General features: G+C 27.4%; 1 protein-coding gene and 1 long non-coding RNA gene across 2 annotated transcripts in view; both read right to left on the reverse strand.

The window, feature by feature from the left end:
- LOC111674971 (Down syndrome cell adhesion molecule-like protein 1) overlaps nt 1-18,878 on the reverse strand; it is a 324,845-nt gene that overhangs the window by 2,577 nt on the left and 303,390 nt on the right. The gene's annotated exons all lie outside the window — the stretch shown is intronic.
- On the reverse strand, nt 17,020-17,653 carry LOC124419987. The gene is made up of 3 exons (XR_006940974.1): nt 17,571-17,653; nt 17,272-17,505; nt 17,020-17,185 (listed from the first exon to the last, which is right to left on the reverse strand). It is a non-coding gene; the product is annotated as an uncharacterized LOC124419987 (long non-coding RNA).

Genomic DNA, 18,878 nt, shown 5'->3' on the forward strand with positions numbered 1-18,878 from the left:
TACCCTAACTTAGATTAAATACATTCAAAATTTTGTTTACTTTTATAGAAAATTAAAACTGATTAAACATTTTTTTAATGTTTCAATTTTATACGTTCAATATCACGTGATTAAATTCGCATTCAGTAAGAAGCTTGTATTTTTAGTTTAATTCGTTTAGCTCCCACATTATAAAAAATTTTGAAAGTTATATTTGAAAAAAGTACCATAAAATACCTCTAATAGATCATCATTTAATAAAAAAAATTATGTTTCTGTGTTCAATATCATATACAAATCAAAAAATATAATTTGATGAATGAAAAATTACCAAAAGTCCTTTTCAGTAGATATGAGGACCGTGTATGTTTAATAATCAAGTGTTTTGAGTTCATATTAAAGAACATACATAGAGTATCATTTTATGGAAGAAAAAGTACCAAAGGTGGAATAAATTTTACCTACGTGGAAAGTACTAATAAAAAGAGTACAATGTTTCCCCTTTTCGCTTAGAAATATACTTCTTCGAAAATTAAGTTTACAAAATGTTTCGTATTTAAATCTACATATCATAGATAAAACACAAACGATTTAAATCTGCATTCATTTGTTCTCGAATTCCAAAATAATATACCAATAGCTATTTTGTGTGAGTAAATAAACTACTTTTTGAAATTTTATAAAAATTTTTTTATAAAATCTTTTTTACACATTTTACCCCTTAAAAGTATGAATTTCACAAAAGTACCAGACACCCATCTGCTCATTTTGAGAGTAGATACAGGTGCATTTAAATTTTTTCTTCTATCACTAATATTGTGTAAGATAATTAAGAAAACCTGCTTTACCCGTTTTTCCCCTTTTCACCCGTAAATGTACAAATTTCCAAAAATTCCTCCTTAGTGGATCTACATAACCAAAACCTAATGTCAAAATTTCATGATTCTAGGCTCAGGCATTTGGGCTATGCGATGATGAATCAGTCAGTCAGTCAGTCAGTCAGTCAGTAACGCTACTCTTTTATATATAAAAAGAATGACTTCATTTAATAATTTTCAAGTTTTATTTTTGTTGAAAACTAAACCGATAATTTCCAATTATTGCTTAGCCCTCACAATTTACTGTTTTACTGTGTACATTTCCTATTATCTTGAATTACATCTTCTTTAAAAATTTTATACAAAGTGAAGAATATTTTCAAAAACAATCGAAATTTTCTTAAAATTTTAAAAATGGCTTAACATTGCTAAAACTTTGAAACTATATTTTTGAAATTGAAAGTTTTACACTTATTTTCCAGAATACATTTGCAAACATAAACATATGTATGTTTGCGCAGTGAATTGCAATAAAATCAAAGATGTCAAAACCATCTACTAAAGTCTTCTTTAAAGTTATGTTTAAATAATAGGCTTAAATGTTTTTGTGTTTTAAACTACAATTATTACATCCACTTGTTTACTAGACAAAGTTAAAATGCATTAAAAATCGTTTAAATCGCATTATATTATATGAAATAAATACAGTTAAAATGTTACTTTCATTTAAAAAAAATATATTTGAAAAATTTAGTGAAAACATTATTTTAACCGCAATAGTTTAAAATATTCATTCGTTGAAATGTGCGTATTTGATAATTGTGCAAAATTTAACCACAAAGTATTCGCATTTACAAACAAAAGAGAAAAACACGTAAATGTACCCACACCCATTGAATTATTATATAAAAATACATGGAAATACCTACATACATTTTTGTGTATACATCCGAGTAAATAAATAAATAAATGTATCAGCATTAAAGCCACATAAAATAAATGCAATATTCAACAGCAAACACTTGCATAAGTACTACATACAAACATATTGCAATTTTACCATAAATATAATGGTTACAACAATATCAAATGTTAAATAATAGAAATATAAACATATTTATATATATACATGCATAAGTATGTATGTACGTATACTCATACATATATCCCTGCATTTCGAAATGGCTGTACCAAACTGAATTCGTAGTGAAATCACCAATCATTTAGTGTTACTTAACTAGAAAAAAATTAACAATTAGCTCTCACGATCTTTAAAGACAATTTAATTTCGAACCAAATTAAAAGTGAAATGATATACAATTTTACAAAATCGACTCATCTATGTATATAGTTTAAAAATACTTTTTTATAGCATTACATTAAGTCCCCTTATAAAAATATTGGGATACATATTCACATATAGATGTAAACGCAAAACCATCAACACTCATTAAACCGCACAACCAAATGTTGAAAATATCTTTACATACCTATAAAATTATACATATAAGTATGTATATGTGTATGTATGTATGTTTACATCAGTATGTTTGTACAATATTTTCACTTTTATTCCACTGTGTTTATTCAACATAAAACGCATTAAACTGTAAATACACGTCAAAAACATGTAAAAACAAATCACCCATCCCCATTTAACGACTCAAACATGCATAAATGTATATGTGTATGTACTAGACCCATTACTACTACCTTTCAAGATTCATTATTCGATTTAAATGATGTTGGAATGCAATGATGTGCTTGCTGGTTGCCATACAATGGGTGTTGTGCATTAAATTTCATTGCAATCAAATGTAACATTTTCGTTTGGTTTTATTCCTTTTTTGAAATAATTTATATACATCTTTTAAATTGCACTAAAATGATGTCACACACAATCAACCACACATTCAGATGTAGCTACAGTGTGGTTCAAATTTACCACAAGATGTTTAAACCATTTATAAAGATCCAAACAAATTGTTTAAAAATAACCAACTCATAACTTATTTGATACTATTGAGGAAATACTAACCGAGATGGAATATTTACTGTATAATATTTAAAAATCTAACATTTTATTAAATCCTATCGTGAAATTAATCTCTGTGTTCTAAGATATTCAGCCCCTTATGAACGAGATTTTAACATAAGGTATAAAAGACGTGAATATCGAGTTTTAGTATTTTCAATGAAAGTAAAATATGGTAACATAGCTTTGTACTATCCCGGGCATGTCACATCATGGTGTATTGCAATCCGGGGGTAGACCTGTAGTCTTTCGGGACTATTAATTGGTGTTGACAATTTACTACAGGACTGGTTGGTCAGTTGGTTGAGGTTCCTTCGGGATCCACGTAGTGGCTGTGGTTGAAACCCAAATCGCCGGAAGAGGGTGCTTCGTTAAAAGACTGATACATGGTAAATATGATTTTCTAGATACATTTCTGTTATCATTCCTGGATACTGGAATTACAGAGCAGGACTGTGGGTGGATTAATAAAATGTTGGATTTGAGCTAATAATGAAAAGATTGGGTATAAGAGGTAGAGTTTTCTGATGTTTTTCTGATGTCTACATGCATTCTATAGAGAGAATGGAGTAACTGATGGATTTGACGGATCGAGCAAGAGATTAGATAGCTCGAGAATTTTAGCAAAGTGCTTGTACATGGACGGGAACATTCATGTACAAAAATTGCAACCTTCGTATAAGATACTTACATGAATTGTTCAGTTTCTAGAGGCAACTAGTGCAGAATGTGGTTAATTAAAACGCTCCGTGCCTTTCGTTCTAATTTGGATACAATATTAGACGTTCCAGAGCTTGACTTCAATACTAAATGTAGTTTTAATAATATAGATTCAGGAACATGATTGCTACCTGTTTCATGATCTCAGATGGTTTAAAAACTAGTTGTCGATACAGCCTGGGAAGTTTTCTTAATGTGCTTGATTCTATGATCCTCATTATATTGAGTAACTGTTTTGCAAGCAGAAATTTACGTTAATGAAATGGCAAATAAAATAATTTGTCAATACGAAAATACCAATATCGATATCTACTTGAAAAGCTCTGCGCTAATTGACAATAATCTGTAAAGATTTGATATGAGTTCTAAGTTATTTAGAGAAATAGGTCATTTGGGAAAAATTTCTTTGATCGCCAAATTGGTGAACGAAAAGATAAAATACTGGTTTTTCATTATTATTAACTGAAGAATATTAACAATACTCAGACGCCATATATACCATTCTAAATGTCTGCACTTTTTTACTTTTAAAGCCTTTGTTTTCATTAATTTGGATGACACTGTTAAACAAAGTCCATATTTTTCTAAACACTATATCCAAATACATATATGTTTATACTATATTGCATTAAAAATTGCAAATCGCCTTTGAATTGAAAATAGATCTTATGAACACAAACGACTACCATATAAATTTGTCATCACTCACTGTGTATACATACGTATGCTTTCACAGATTCTTGCATTTATTCGAAAACATAAATTTACATTACAAATGTAGGTAAAGTGTAATGCATGAAGTCTTGTATAACTGAGAGGTGTGTGGTAGTAGTGCTGTATTGCAACTTAAGTTACGCAAGCATTATTTTCCTTTCTTCTATGAGGGTCTCACACACACAAAAAACCACAACTATAAATTCCGTAACCATTAAATTATTCACACATACTTGTACATTCATACATTCATGTAATATTCGTACACGTCATATATACAATGGGTCCACTTCAGAGTATATTCAGCTGTAAAACTTTACGGAAGTGAAAGTAATAAAATATGAAACCCCATTTTTTCAAACTGCTCAATCATTTGTAATCACAAACTGAAGTTGAAACAAACATTTCATATTTTTTACGTTTTCATACTCAGGCTAGAAGGATGAAGGGAAAGAGAAAATATTTGCACAATATTATTAAACTATGTATATGAATTTGTACATTAAGTCTGAGATTTAAAATTTCTACTAGTTTTGATTTAGTGATAATTAAACAATTGTGACTTAAATCAATAAATAGTTTTGAAATTCCGTTTCGACTTTTACATGTTTTATATCTTTATATATTAGCTAAAGGTTAAAAAAGTTCATTTATTTTTAATACAGGTCTAATGCTCATAAGAGAGACAAACAAATTCCTACATGTGGTATTTTTGTTTTATACCATAAAAGAAAGATTTTCTTTAAAAAATTATGTATTTAAAATGTTGATAATACCTACAGAACTACATGTTTTAGGAATCAAAAGATATTTTCCCTAATGGTTTCGAGGCAAGGAAAATTAAGTGCGTGCGAGTTATGTTAGTTTTGTTTGCTTTTTATGTAAAAATTTATGTTTTTTGGTTTAAATTGTTACTCATTTTGATAAATAATATATTAAAATAAATAAAATAAGTGCACACATAACAAATATGCACTCACATTTGTTTGCCAGTGTATGTTTTCATTTACTCCGGGCTCTACATGCATAGTTTTATATTTTAGGGTTCAATATTATAGAAAACCCAAAAAGTACCAAAAGTAAAGAAAGCAAATGTACCAAAAAGTCCTCTTTTATAGCTTTCAATTTAATATGGTCTCTAACAACAGAGGGAAAAAAGACGTTTCCTTCCTTGTAGTGCGTATAAGTACAAGTACAATTGGAAACAATAAGTACCTTACACGACCAAATATTCAAAAAGTACTCAATTTATATATGTATTTTTCCATCAAAACTATTATTTCAAAACAGTGTTACCTATGGTTTTAAGCAAATAAGTTTTAGATACTACATAATAAATATAATAACTTCTATCCATCAACATTCAACATAATATACAGTTGCGTTCAAAATAATAGGTTTGAACATTTAAAAAAAAGAATTTTAATATAAATTTTTTAGTGAAAGATTTACATTTTTAATTAAATATTTTTATAATTTATTTATTTAACTTGTTCTCTAATTTTTATAACCGTTATTTTGAATGTTGAAGAAATTTATTTAAAAAAATATATATTTTTCTAAATTTATATACAAAATCTATTGTTCAAAATAATAGGAGTATTCGATTTAAGTTCAACTATTTTTAAAATAAAAAACGAAAGCACTTTCATCTAAAATATTATTAATTAATGTGTGGCAGTACAACATCAGTCATTTTTGCAAAGATTTTATTTAGAATATGGGTATATGAGCCTCCGGAACTTAATGTCTTTTCAAAAAGGGTTTTTTAGGGCACGAAACATGTCGTGGCCGATTATCAACAAATATGCAGTATTTTTATTCAGCCTTAAATGATGTTATACGCAAGGTCTTTCAACGTTTTGCTTTAGAATCAGTAAGTCGATAACCATATAATGGCCTACTTTCTATGGAACGAGCTTCCACTAATTTAGAATCAATAATGTTTTTATACGACAACACCGCCATTTTATCAAATTTGTTTATTGGGAATATGATAGCATATCTTGGGCTAATATGAGTACCTACAACATTTGGGGTACGATACCATTTTACAATTTATTAGACCATAACCTTTTCGTCAAAACCCATCATGAATCATTCCTATTATACAACTTCATTGAAAGTATGTTAGAGCTTAATATTTTTCAATTAACGGACTTTCAATATATTTTCTGAATTCATTAAGATTTAAAAATATAATTTGTTCTCGTATTCATGCATTAAAAATTCATCCATTTATGAAACCACCTCTAAATGTGTTACTTGGCAAACTTTATGGGTATCACTATATGTTTTATGGTCTGAAATTAATTTTTTTTAAAACGATTTGTTTAAAAATTAATCTGAACTAACTGAATATTGATCTTGATGTTTAATAACTACATTTTGGCTTAGTTTCACTAATTTGGGGCACCCTAATGGGATTAATTTCAAAAAAAAACATAAGCGCTTATGGGAAGCTCTTATAATTTTTGAATGAAATGTTTATTTTTTATCAGAAGTTTTAAAATATTTGACTTCCTAAAGTATTCAAAAAGTCTTTTAGTGAAATTACCATGAGAATTTTCATAATTTTCAAGATATTGGAACAGATTTCATTTTCGTCAATTCTGACATTTTCTTTCAGGATTTTAAATGAAATAATTGTGAACTGAGCTCAAAATCATCTAAATATCAGAAAATTTTTTATATTTACTACGAATAAAGGAAATTAATCTAACTTAGGTTAGATAATATACGGTACTCATATTTTTTTAACAGTCGTAATCGGATATGGATTTCGAAAAATGTGAATATCAAAAAAAATAATAATAATAATAATGAACCTATTTACAAAATTTCATTTGTTTTGTATTTTAAACGCTTAACAAATAAATATCGTGAAAAAATATTTAATTTCTGTAAATCTTTCTTTTTTAAATTAAGCTGCACCATTATTCCTAAGTCTTACTCCTATTTTTTTGAACACAGCTGTATATACCCGATATATGCGTTAAAGAATAGACTGTACATATGAAAACTACCATTTGAATATTTTTTACATCGGAACAGATTCCTTTTAAATGGTCTTTAAATTTTCAATGGATGTATAAGTGATATTCGAAATAAATTAAATTAGCATCGTACATATGTATATAACCTCAATATGGATATTCAATAAAAGATTAAAAGGTTTAATGTTCGAACAAATAACGAAACTCTTGCTTTTTGTTTGATACCTACATTTGGTCATAAATTTTCAATATTTATTTATGAATATACCTGGAAACATAAAAGTTCATTGAAGAGAACCAAAATGTAAAAACTGAAAACAGATTTATTCTGTAAATTTTTAGTTTTACATAGATATATGTACATATGTATATCCATTTTTTCATGTGTGTGGCCATTATTTTTAAATTACTAAACGGTGTAATCGAAGTTTGTAAAGAGATGTTTCAAAGATATTTATAAAATAAATCGATATCAACTTTTTTAAATTACTAACTTTTAATTTTTTTAATTAAATTTAAATGTACCCAGCAAAAACTTAATAACGACATGTACTTACACAATAACATATTTATCAATGATAATTTCATACAATTTCAATTGCATTCAATGGCAAGGTCATTGATGAGTTATTGTTAGGTATTTTAATATATTTTTTATTAATATTAGGTTTTGCTGGGTATATATTTTTTGTTCCTAGTGTACTCTACTTAAGTGCACTTTTAAAAGTATATGCACATATATGAATGTGTTTATTTTACCAAACAATTTGTAATAAATTGTTCCCTTAAATATAGACTGCACAACTAAATTGAGTGAAAATAAAATGAAAAAAAAAAAATGGAAAAATAACAATATTTTGATTTAACAAATCAACATTTGTTGGAATCGAAAAAAATATTTACATGAAAACTTGCATTTTGTTTGTGTTAAGTGTAGTGTAAATATTGCAAAAAATTATTTCAAAATATTTATATATGGAAAAAAAGTATTTTAAAACTATTTCCTTTACAACGTTGTTTGATAATAAATACATATTAAGTATTACATTTCATATTGAAATGTAAACTTTTATTTTAAACAAAATATTGATGTATATTTTAAAGTTTTATTTAACTTTCAGATATTTTTAATTATATATGTATGTATGTATGTATGTATGTATGTATGTATGTATGTATGTATGTATGTATGTATGTATGTATGTATGTATGTATGTATGTATGTATGTATGTATGTATGTATGTATGTATGTATGTATGTATGTATGTATGTATGTATAATAACTTATTAATTGTTGACATTAAATCAAATTTTAGTTGTTTTTACATTAAATTATCTTAAATGATGTATTAATTAATAAAAGTTCATTCAAAACTTATTAGAAAGTTAACAATGATTTACTACACACTTTTTTCCATATAAAAACAGGTTTTAATAACCGATGTTAACTTAATAATCGTTTTTGCATAAGTCGTTATATATTTGTTTGTTTAATGTACCTACAAATATGTGCATATGTATATTTTTAACAGTGTTAAAAATATCAATTAATTAATTAATTATATTTATTTATTTATTACAAATTAATTTGAAATCATTTTATTGCATCAACCATAAAACAATAATTTTATAATTCTTAAATTTTATAGAGATCCATAATCGTATGTTATAATGATTAAATGTTTTTTTAAAATAGTTTATATACATACGTATGTGTGAGCATGTGTGTGTATGTATTTTTATCCAATTTAATGATTATAATCATTATTTTAGATAATAACATGCGCAAAAACGGCAATCATTTTGCGATATGTATGACAAACAGGAAGAGAAGGATCTCAAAAGATTAAATCTTTCAATATCAGTTTATGATAAATAAAATCTTAAACAATTATACCATTAAGATAAAATTTGGTAAAGTCATATCCTTCAAATATATTCACATCAAAAATTTTGTAATATTCATTAAATAGTTTGTAAGTCTCTATAAATATTATAACATGGAAAAATCGAATAAATAAAATAATCGTGGTAATACAACTGACTTTTTTAAAATTTTATGTGGAAATATCTTTTAAAGTACTGAACAAAAAAAGAGAAACAGAGTTAGAGTGCTATATTCGGCTGTGCCAAATCTTTGATACCCTCCACTAGCAACTTTTATATTAATAGATTTGTAATTGATCAAATATTTGTAAAATAAGTGTTCTCAAGTTTTTGAATAGAAAAAACTCAAGATTTAAATAGCTTAAATCTGTTACAAATGCAAAATTTATGGAACATTACAAACACAATTTTCTTTTATATATTAATAGCGCCCTAAAACATGGTTTAGCTTTATAATAATTTGCATTGTAGAATGTGCGTGAAAGTGATCTTTGCATGGACATTAAGAACATATATGGATGATAGTTAATCAAATTTACAGTATCTTTTCTGTATATAAAAGTAATATTTGTGCCACATTTTGTATGGATATCATTATTTGGAAATGAGTTATATGCGTTTAAGTGTATTTCTGAAGAGAACCTTATACGGGAGCTATGACCAATTGTGAACCGATGGGAAACAATTTTACATTTTTGTGTAAAGGAGGAATATATAATTTGGTAATGAGGTATGGGGTTTTAAGTGATTTCCAGAAGGGGTCCTTGTATTGGAGCATATTTCGTAAAAATATCTTAATTAGGTAATGAGTTTTGAGAGTTTTAGTAGTTTTCGGGAGGGGACCTTGTATGAGAGCTATGACCAAATGTGAACCGACCGGAAAAAAATTTACAATATAATTTCTGTTTATAAAATCAATGTATGTGCCAATATTTGTATGTTTTAGTGAGTTATGAATATTTAAGTGACTTTTGTTAGGGGACCTTGAATGGGAGCTATGATTAAATATAGACCTATCGTGAAAGTTTTTCCTTTTTATAAATTCTACTTAACTTCAGTTTGTAAAATTTTTTAAAAATAGCTTTATTCTAACGGAAATTATTTACAATTAACACGTTTTCCGAAAATATGTACTTTTGTATGGGTGGTACTTATATGAAGTTGTGAAACGATTCCGGCAATTTTCATCCGGTGTCAAGCTTTCATGGAGAGAGTGTGTTGATTTTCATGCAATTATGTTGAACACTTTTTGTGAAAATTACATTATAAAGTGTAAAAAGAGAAAATGTTTCGGATTTATTTTAAATTTTGATTCATAACTTCTCTCGATGTAAACAGATTTGCTCATTTTCATTAATTTACAGACGAATAGATTCAGAATTTGATAAGAAACCAGAATATATACACTTTGTTGGGTCTCAGATGTATATTTATTGGTGTTAAACACGGAATGACAAAGTAATATATACCCTCTCACCACTAACGGCGGTGAGAGGGTATATAAGTAAAGTAAAGTTATATTAAAAAGTGAAGTGATGCCGGATGTATCTACTCAGAGCAAAAAATATGTTTTCAATTTTTACACGCCTGATATCAAATTGACACAAAAGTGTTTATAATTATTCAAAAACTTAAATTGCAAAGTATGTAGATACATACGTACTACAACACAATGTTGCCAGACGACGAAACGTCGTCAACGTTGTAGTTTTCTAACGTTTTTCCCCTCTGTGTTATAATAATTTCACCTACAATTTGTAGTTATCCTTCTCCCAATACTATGGTCGTGGACTTATAAAAAACGTGATATTATTCATATTCAATTTACTCGAATCAAACATTTAAAATAGGAAAAGTGCGATTTCAATTACAAATAAATACAAATTTTAATAAACCAGTATGTTTGCGTGTAAATTTACACATTTAAAATTCTATACAAATTTAAGCACTCACACAAATCCACAAACAAACCAACTCTACATTATGTCACTTAAATTAAAAATTTATTAATTTGAAATATGACAATCACGTTAAACAATTACATTTTTCATTTAACTATTTAATACTTGCACTTATGTATATGTATTTGTTTTTCAGCGTATAAAAAAAGGGGAAAACAATTGTTTTTGTATTGAAAATAAATATTTATTTGGTTTTCTTATTTCAGTATTTATTTAAGATTATTTCTGTATGGAAATGGTAAGGGATTCTGTTAATTATGGACAAAACTCCATCCAACGATTTTTGTTGCATATACAATTAATCTCCACCTCTATCTAATAATTTTCCATCTCAATCTAATAGGACAATATATTTATGGGATCGTAAGAAGTGGTTCTGTAAAGTTTTTATTTTGGTTGAGAAATGTTGTAAAAGTTTTAATTTTCATTCATACCGCTAAAACGATTATTTTTAGAGGTATATAAAACCTTACGTAGGGTCCACATGTCCAAGGGCACCACTAATTTTAAATTATAATATAATAGGATTATTATTTGTGTTCATATGATATTTGTATGGGCTCATTGCAAAATTATTATTTTAATTAAATTAATACAACAAGTACGAAAGTATATTCGGGCGTGACCGACCATATGATATCCTACACAAGTTATGAAAAATATGAACCAAGCCGATAAAGTTTTTTTATATAATATTTATTTGTGCTAAATTTTATCGCGATATTTGTGTTTATAAGTTAATTTTGTACATTCAAGTATTTTTCTGAAGTGGACTTTGTATGTAAAGTTGAGGCCCGATCTTTACGAAATTCGGCAAGGGCATCAAGGCTTGTATAAAATTATTTGTGCGGATTTTTATCGAAATACACTTATATATAACATAATAATGATCTCAGAAGCCCTTTTGGTGGGTTCTGTTGTATGGGGGCTAGGTAAAATTATACACCGGTTTTATTCATTTTCAATAGGTTTCGTCCTTGGGACAAAAAAAAGCGTGTATGCTAAATTTCATCCAATTATCTTGAAAATTGCGACACCACTAAAGTAGTGTAGGGTATAAAAATTGGGACGATAGAAAGTGAATCTGAGACAATTTATGCAATAAAAAAGTATTAAATATTTCATTAGCATTAACGAGAAAATTTGTTAATCAGCAACGAATTTTCATTAATACTTTACTTATATGTTCCTAAGCATAATGTCTTTATACTACAAACTAAAATTATTTAATTGCTGCAAACACATAACATCTTTCTACACTTCTAAAGGTGTGAAATAAATACTTAAATAATTTGCATAAAATTGTTTAAAGATAATAATTTCATAATTTACTTTACTGATACATATGTATGTATTTTATATTTTCATTAAAATATATTTAAATCTGTTAATCGTTTCTAATAATAATACTTTATTTTAACTAATACTCTCATAATAGTTAAAGATTTAAGTTCTTTCCATATTGCGTTGGGGCAAAAGCATTAAAAATTATTGACATCATTAAACCACAAACATTTAATAGAGCAACGAAAATTTTACTTGAAGGTAAAACGGATGAAAGCACTCGACGTAATAAAGTGTAAGTGTGTACACACAACTACGCATACATATTGTACATGTGTAAACCTATGTATATGTAAATACATATACATAATGAGTATACGAGTAGCTTGTAGTACAACACCTTTGGCTTATTATTTAATTTAGTGGAGAGTCGTTTAATATTACAACTTCATTTAAACATGAATTTAATAAAATAGAATTATTCAAACTTATGCAAGCTTAGTTTTGTTTGAGCATGTATGTGCACAAACACACATACATACATTTGTATGTGTATGAGTGAATGTTTTTGCTAAAAAGACTAAAATGAGAACACTTCATAAGACACCTGGTAGACCTCACAATTATTATTGTTTTAATGAACAAAAACGTCAAGCCACGCAACATTATTACAATACAATACATTTGTACATTATAACTATCAAGGTAAAATTAGAATTTAAGGGGCCTAATGAAAAGCCTTACAAAGCAAGCATATACACTGGATATATTAAAATTAGAATATAGGGAACTAATGTATGACCTTATATGAGAAGTGCTTTTACTGGAGATATTAAAGCATTCTACAAGCATAGACATTACGTATCTGAACATTCGACATATTCAACATATTTAATACTAAAATATATTCTGTTAATAACTGCATAGAAACCATCTTTTAATATGTACTCATAAAAAGAATTAATATGATGCGTAAAACAGCGGAATAACAAATGAGGGATTATTGGTTTTTACTTTTTACTTACTTAACTACACACATATTTGTAAACGAGCTTGGTAATGACATATTTAACTCAATATTTGTAAGCAGGAGTTTTATGTACATGCTTAAGTTAAAATGTCAATATATAAGTAGTAAAAGTATGTTATATTAGCGTCATTACTTTTTCTAACATACACCACTTTAGTGTGTGTATACAAATCGGCTTAGATCGTTTTCTGAGTCGAAAACGATTTGGGCTTCTGAGCTCATAATTATGTTTAATATACTTGTATATCGATGAAAAGCGGCACAACTAAGTTTTATACAAGCCCTGATGACATTGCCAAATTTAATAGAGATCGGACCCCATTTGACTCTAGCCCCCATACAAATTCCCCTTCAGAAAATTACTTGAATGTCCAAAATTAGCACAAATAAATATTATATAATTTTTTTCACAAAATCTATCCGGCTTGGTCCATACTTGACCCAAGCCCCTATTTAAAGCCTCTTTCAGAATATTAGTTTCTCGTCCATAAATTGCTTAAATGTACCGAAATAATGTTATAGAAGTTAAATGTTTTTATTTTCAAAAATAAATCCCATTTAATTTTCATAACTGTTGCGTTGTATGCTCGGTCACGCCCGACTATACTTTCTTACTTGTTAATATATGTATTTCTTGGATATCTTTAAACCGATGCTTCTCTTTAAATAGATATTGTTGCGACATGGTATTTAAGGCCTTTAAGAAAAAACCTTTTACCCTTATTTTCTACATCGTTCACTCGTATAGCCAAACACATACACTCACACGAAAGAAATTTAACTTTAAGTGTATTTGAGGTGAACGATAATTACATTGAGAATAAATATTTAATGTTCTAATTATATTGTGTTAATTTACACATACACACGCACTAATATACAAACATACGTACGTTAATGTTAGGAAGTTTATTATACCCAAAAGGGTGTAATAAACTCAGAACTATAGCATCCACATACATGCGTTAAATTTCTAATATTCATGTTCACAAATAAGTACATACATATGCATGTAAGTATGTTCTAGTACATACAAATAGAATTGCTTTATAATGGATTTAATTCGCTTTAAAACTAAAAGAAGCGCATATTGTCATCATCGGATAGATTAACGACTGTAATATGTACATTAAACCCGTTAACAGAAAATTATAGATACTAATTATAAAAAATATTACGTTTTGGAAAATTTAATTAATTTAAAATTAAAATTGAGATACAAATAAAAGAAGTAAGTGTTCTTGGGCATAATCAAAAAGGCGATTTTTAGTTCTAGTTCAGTTCTAGTTCTGTGCTAGTTCAGTTCTATTTTAGTTCTAGTTTAGTTCTAGTTCAGTTCTAGTTCAGTTCTAGTTCAGTTCTAGTTCAGTTCTAGTTCAGTTCTAGTTGAGTTCTAGTTCAGTTCTAGTTCAGTTCTAGTTCAGTTCTAGTTCAGTTCTAGTTCAGTTCTAGTTCAGTTCTATTTCAGTTCTAGTTCAGTTCTAGTTCAGTTCTAGTTCAGTTCTAGTTCAGTTCTAGTTCAGTTCTAGTTCAGTTCTAGTTCAGTTCTAGTTCAGTTCTAGTTCAGTTCTAGTTCAGTTCTAGTTCAGTTCTAGTTCAGTTCTAGTTCAGTTCTAGTTCAGTTCTAGTTCAGTTCTAGTTCAGTTCTAGTTCAGTTCTATTTCAGTTCTAGTTCAGTAATAGTAATACAAACAACATTTAAAACATACTTATAACTATTGTAGGGTATCTTTATTGTTTGAATAAAAATGCAGAATATAACTTAGAATGAATAATGAATTCAAATAATAAAGGGTTAAAAACAAATAAATTTATTAGTTTTATTATTAAAGAATATATGTATATAAAAGAATTAAATGCTTATCAATCAAATAAATGAAGTAAAACAAAAAAGAAAAATATAAAAAATGTAAACAGAAAGATTTATACAAATCAAAATAATGAATATAAATGCAAAAATCACATTGCATTGTATTGCATTGAAAACTTACAACAAACATACTTACAAATGTAAAGACATGAACATGGAAAAACAAATTTCACACACCACAACACAAGACAAGAGATTCACTCCTTCATATGCAACACCATGACAAATAAATATATTTATTGTAGGTGCAACACAAACACCCACTTACAAGACGACACATAAGGGCATCCATTCAAACAATTATTGTTTTGATCACATTTGCTTTTCAGAAAATAAAAATCTGTTTCGGTTAACAGTTGTTTTCTTTTTAATGAATTTTAAGTTTTTATTAAAATATAAATTTTGTAGTTATCCGATTAAAATAAAAACTGTTCTAATTGCATAACCTTATTAACACACACTATACCCAGCAAACACAAAATCTAATCATTTATTACAACTATCATAAAACCTTTTAGGATTTAAACAAACAATTTACAATTTGTGAGTATCGTTAGGAATGCATATATAAAATATAAAATAACTACAAAAATATAATTAAAGATTTACGGCATAAGGTATGAATTTGAACACCATATTAGACATATTAGTGGGTAGTTCTTTTATAAAACCGTGTATTTTTTAAGATTTGCTGGGTGTATGCATGAAAATAAATTTAATGTAATCCACTACTACTACACATATTCACTTGGGTGTGTGTGTGACGTTGTATTTACATAAAATGCACATTGTTACTCATTCAAATTCACATTCTGATGCAACACAACTTAAAAACGAATGCCAACAATTTAAATATTATTTCTCTTATCTTTTCATTTACTGTGAAAACTTTCTCCTTTTTATTCAGTCGTGCAACATTCCTTCCAACTACTTTTACATTTCGTTTACAATTTAACTCTAGAAGTATCAAAGATACTATTGATAAAGGAATTAATGCTGGAGAAGTGAAACCATCATGCCACTAGGTGACGTATGTCTTCTTGAAGTGTTGGTGTTTGTCATTTCTTATTTTATTTTTTATTGTGTTTAACAGAAGAAGGATTAAATCTCTTTCGAATACGTTGCAAAAATGTATTATTTTACATAACTACATGTACATAAATATATACTTTTACATAAAGGTGTATTGCAAACTAAAATGCTGGAATGGTTTTTTGAATAAATATACATAAAAATATTGTTGATGGAAGTGTTCTAGTAAACGAAGAAGTTGTACAGTTCCGTATAAAATATCACAAGTAAGAAATAATTTGAAATGTGTAAAATATGTTCCGTTAAAAAACATAGTATTTTTTTATATTAGTAATCATAATGGTGTTATCATTTAAATATTTCATCTAATAAACTAAAATTTTTAACCAACTTAAAATCAGATTAAAGCTAGTCGAATGAGTAACATTTAATTATTTTTTATTGATTATACGCCCAAGAAAAGGTTTTTTTTAGATTTTTTAGCTAAGAACCTGTAAACGTAGGTAAATTAATACATTTCGGAACTAGAATGAAAGTTAATACATATACATAAGGGTTATAACTTTTTAAAAGTTTTTGAAAAATTTAAATCGGGTTTCCTTATTTTATATTTATTATAAAAATATTTTTAATATTTTAATACAGAATCAAAATTTTTTGAAAATAACAAAAGTCATTGTTAATAACACGATATTTATAAGTTGAATGACAATTTTAGTACCCAATCATGTCAATAATACTATTAAATGTTCATGTTAGTTTGTTTGTGAACGGTTTTAGAATTTTTATGAATCAAAATAATCCCAAAAACTGGTTTTAGATAGTAGAACACTTTTCGCTACCACGTAGTGACAAGGCCTAATTTTGTTATAAATATTATAACATACTTCAATTTTACACTCAAAATAAAATGTTAAAAAACCATAAAGGTATTCTTAACTTACTTCCGTTTTGGATAATTACAAACACCATAATAAACATATTACTTAGATCCATTATAGAGTAAAGACGTGAATGATCCCAGCAGGAAGAAGAGCCCTTCCGAAGTCATTGTTTAACACGGCTTGTTATTGGTACCCAGTGCTTCTCGCTTCTTTTAGAGGACTGATAGAAGGCTTATTTAAAAAGGCCTATTAAACGAACTTTACAAAAAGTTTTGAAAAAGACTAAAGGCCAAACTATAATATGAATAAGCAAGCTTAAGTGCTTAAGAAAATCCTAGGAAACTTTTACTTTTACTTACGTGCATTCAAAACACTTTAGCTCCATTTACACATTTATGTGCCACACGTAATAAAAAAATTGTATATTTCATAATATTTTATAGAAAAAAAATAATAATTTTCTTGACAATTTTAAATTTTCATTTTCATTTCCTTATTTCCTTTATGTACAGTGAACAAAAAATTGATTTCGTACTGAATGTGCTGTCAGTATCGCTATTTTCTTAAGCAAATAAAATTTGACGAAACTTAACGAAACTCTCTTAAGTACATTATAGTTTGTCACATACGTTTTATATGTGTTCGCACAGTTGCTTGAGCTGACTTCAGTTTATGTAAGCATATTATAGTTAGGCCTTAAATTTTATTTGGAATGTAAAGGTGAAGGAAAGTGCTTGTGGAATATCTTAAGTGGAATATCAATAGATGTCGCATCTTTTTTATGATGTAATCATGGAATATAATAAGAACACATTCACCACAAAACAGTCGAAAATAATCACAAATAGAAAAAACCATTTATATTAATTTTTAATTTTATGTAAATATTTTGTTAGATTATTCCTGTTTTACTCATGTTCTTTTATTTTTTGTATTGTATATATTTGTTTTGTTGTTCTTTACTTTTGTTTGCTTAGTTTTTGGTTTCCTTTTGTTTATTTTTCATTGCATTCTTCTTTGAGATTTTGGTTTGAATTTATTGTTTTGTTGCAATTTACACACACACGTCGTGATGGAATTTTGAGAAAAATTTAAATGAATCTGTGATTTTTCAAATAGTTCAAATAAATACATATATTATTTCTATTTTTATACCCTACACCACTTTAGTGGAGGGGAATATAGGGTTTGTGCTGATGTTTGTAACATACAAAAATATTCGTCCTATACCCACCTTAAAGTATACCAATCGGTTTAGAATCAGAGTCGATTAAGATAATTAAGATAATTGGATGAAATTTGGCACTCACGCTTCTTTTGGACCAAAGACGAAGCCTATTGAAAATGGTTAACATCGGTACATTATTTCGACTAGCCCCCTTACAACCGTACCATCCAAATAGGGCCTTTTGGCTTATGATTAATTTAAAGGATCTATTATGTTAACAAAAGTCGACAAAACTTAGTTTTAGAGAACTTTAAATGACACTACCGATTTTTCTAATGATCGGGCGTCATTTGATCCTATCTCCCATACAAACTTCCCATCAGAAAATGACTTAAATGTCAAAATTCACTTACAAACACTTATAACACTTTTAAATTCTACATAAATAATATTGAAGAAGACTTAACTTCCCCTACCAACATTTTTAAGGGCCATATTT

The sequence above is a fragment of the Lucilia cuprina genome, chromosome 2, assembly GCF_022045245.1.
Source record: "Lucilia cuprina isolate Lc7/37 chromosome 2, ASM2204524v1, whole genome shotgun sequence".
In the NCBI taxonomy this organism is placed as follows: Eukaryota; Metazoa; Arthropoda; class Insecta; order Diptera; family Calliphoridae; genus Lucilia; species Lucilia cuprina.